A 3,198-nucleotide genomic window follows, 5' to 3' on the forward strand; every position below is an offset into this window, starting at 1 on the left:
ACAAGTGTGCAGACAAGGGGGATACAGTGGATATAGCGTATTTAGATTTTCAGAAAGCCTTTGACAAGGTCCCTCACCAAAGGCTCTTAAACAAAATAAGCTGTCATGGGATAAGAGAGAAGGTGCTCTCATGGATTGGTAACTGGTTAAAATATAGGAAACAAAGGGTAGGAATAGATGGTCAGTTTTCAGAATGGAGCGAGGTAAATAGTGGTGTCCCCCAGGGATCTGTATTAGGCCCAGTCCTATTTAATATATTCATAAATGATCTGGAAAAGGGCAAACAGTGAGGGTGGCAAAATTTGCAGATGATACAAAACTACTCAAGATAGTTAAGTCCCAGGCAGACTGCGAAGAGCTACCAAAGGATCTCACAAACTGGGTGACTGGGCAACAAAATGGCAGATGAAATGTAATGTTGATAAATGGAAAGGAATACACATTGGAAAACATAATCCTAACTATCCATATACAATGGTGGGGTCTAAATTAGCTGTTACCACTCAAGGAAGAGATCTTGGAATCATTGTGGATAGTTCTCTGAAATCATCCACTCAGTGTGCACTGGCAGTCAAAAAAGCAAACAGAATGCTGGGAATCATCAAGAAAGGGCAGCGGCGTTGTCAATGTCAGCGGCTCGGAGGCAGCTTGCGAGGGGGAGAGGCATGTTCGCTACCTGCTTGACTCCGGCCAGGTCACTGAGCACTTCCACATGGCGGCTGGCACAGGACCAAGCTCAAGACATGCAACTCATCACAGTTGATGAAAAATTGGATATCACTCCTTTAACTGGCATTCCAGAGAAGCACATATAAACCAGAAAAGTTCAGATTTTTGTCCCAGCGCATAATGCCATGCAGTTCGGTGTCAACAACATGAAGAAATGGAAGCTAGAATTTGATACCAGAGAGCGCTGGGAAAATCCTTTAATGGGCTGGGTATCTACTTCTGATCCTTTGTCCAACATGATTCTAGCTTTCTCTGCTAAAGAAGATGCTATTGCCTTTGCTGAAAAAAATGGCTGGAGCTATGATGTTCAAGAGAGGAGGATTCCAAAGCCTAAATCCAAGTCTTATGGTGAAAACTTTTCTTGGAACAAAAGAACAAGGGTGTCCACGAAATAAGTTGGCATTGGCTATCTCTCTGACTGTGAATAAAGTCAGCTGTACTGTATTTATAGTCCATGTATAATACATCTTTTAATCTCCTAATAAATTTTACCTTTAAACTACAAAAAAAATATGACAGAAAATATCATGTTGCCTCTGTATAAATCCATGGTACGCCCACATCTTGAATAATGTGTGCTGATCTGGTCGCCCCATCTCAATAAAGATATATTGGAATTGGAAAAGGTTCAGAAAAGAACAACGAAAATGATTAAGGGTATAGAATGGCTTCCGTATGAGGAGAGATTAATAAGACTGGGACTTTTCAGCTTGGAAAAGAGGCAACTAAGGGGGGATATGATAGAGGTCTATAAAATGAGTGGTATAGAGAAAGTAAATAAGAAAGTGTTATTTACCCCTTCTCATAATACAAGAACAAGGGGCCCCCAAATGAAATGAATAGGTAGCAGGTTTAAAACAAACACAAGAAAGTATTTTTTGACGCAACGCACGTCAACCTCTGGAACTCCTTGCCAGAGGGTGCTGTGAAGGCCAATACTATAACCGGGGTTCAAGAGGGAGCTAGACAAGTTCATGGAGGACAGGTCCATCAATGGCTATCAGCCAGGATGGGCAGGAATGGGGTCCCTAGCCTCTGTTTGCCAGAAGCTGGGAATGGGCGACGGGATGGATCACTTGATGATTCCCTGTTCTGTTCATTCCTTCTGGGGCACTTTCCATTGGCCACTGTCAGAGGACAGGATACTAGGCTTGATGGACCTTTGGTCTGACCCAGTATGGTTGTTCTTATGTTCTTATGATGATCAGAGAAATGGAAAACTTACCTTATGAGAGTAGACTCAAGGGTCTTGGCTTGTTTAGCCTGACCAAAAGAAGGCTGAGGGGAGATATGTTTGCTCTCTATAAACACATCAGAAGGATAAACACCAAGGAGGGAGAGGAGCTATTTAAGTTATGACCCAACACTGACAAAAGAACAAATGGATATAAATTGGTCATCAATAAGTTTCGGGTTGAAATTAGATGACAGTTTCTAATCTTTGGAGGACAGAAGTTCTGGATCAGCTTTCCAAGGGGAGCAGTGGTGGCAAAAAACCTAACTGGCTTCAAGACTGAGCTTGATAAATTTATGGCGGGGATGATGGAACTGCCAACAATGGCATGTAGCTGATCTGTGACTGCAGGTAGCAAATATCTCCAACAGCCAATGATCAGACACTAAATGGGGAAGGTTCTGATTTAGTATCGAGAATTCTTTGCCAGGTGCCTGGCTGCTGGGTCTTGTCAAAATGCTCAGGGGCCAAATGACCACTCTATTTGGGATCAGGAAGGAATTTTCCCCTGGGCCAGATTGGTGGGAGGTGGGGAGGGGTTGCCTTCCTTTGCAGCACTGGCCACAAGTCACTTGCAGGTTTAAAGTCATGTAAATGGTGGATTCTCTGTAACTTGAAGTCTCATGATTTGAGGACTTCAGTAGCTCAGCCAGAGGTTATGGGCCTATTGCAGGAGTGGGTGGGTGAGGTTCTGTGGCCTGCAATGTGCAGGAGGTCAGACTAGATGATCACAATGGTCTCTTCTGGCCTTAAAGTCTGTGAGTTTGTAGTGGGGAACACATGGTTAGCTTAGTATTCTACACATCTTTTCATGGCAAGGAGGCCACTGGGGAATTCTATTCCCCCTTCCCCTCATCAGCCTGCCTGGGATAGAATTACTGAGTCAAAACTTTTCTCTGCTCTCCTCAGAAGGGATAGGCTGGGAAGGTTCATCACACGGGGATTTAACTGCCACTGGCTCTCCAGGGAGATTGTGAATCCTGAGCACACTCCATCTGCCCCCTGCTCTATTCTGTTCTGAACATCTGGTCATTGATGGTTCTCTGGTGGGAGAGCTGCAGTGGCCATGTGGCCCGTTCCAGGTATGAACATAACGCCCGATCCAAAGTCCATTGAAATCACTGGAAAGACTCCCCGTGACTGATGTCAGTGGGTATTGGGTCAGGCCTATATTGAGCCAATGAACAGCTGCCTGGCAGCACAACCTGGTCCCATGATGCAATGACTTGATCACA

At 44.4% G+C, this 3,198-nt stretch overlaps 1 pseudogene; it reads left to right on the forward strand.

The window, feature by feature from the left end:
- Positions 1–536: 536 nt before the first annotated feature.
- Positions 537–1,240, forward strand: LOC116816310 (NADH dehydrogenase [ubiquinone] iron-sulfur protein 4, mitochondrial pseudogene; annotated as a pseudogene).
- Positions 1,241–3,198: the final 1,958 nt, after the last annotated feature.

The sequence above is a fragment of the Chelonoidis abingdonii genome, unplaced genomic scaffold (genome assembly GCF_003597395.2).
Source record: "Chelonoidis abingdonii isolate Lonesome George unplaced genomic scaffold, CheloAbing_2.0 scaffold2503, whole genome shotgun sequence".
NCBI classification, from domain to species: domain Eukaryota; kingdom Metazoa; phylum Chordata; order Testudines; family Testudinidae; genus Chelonoidis; species Chelonoidis abingdonii.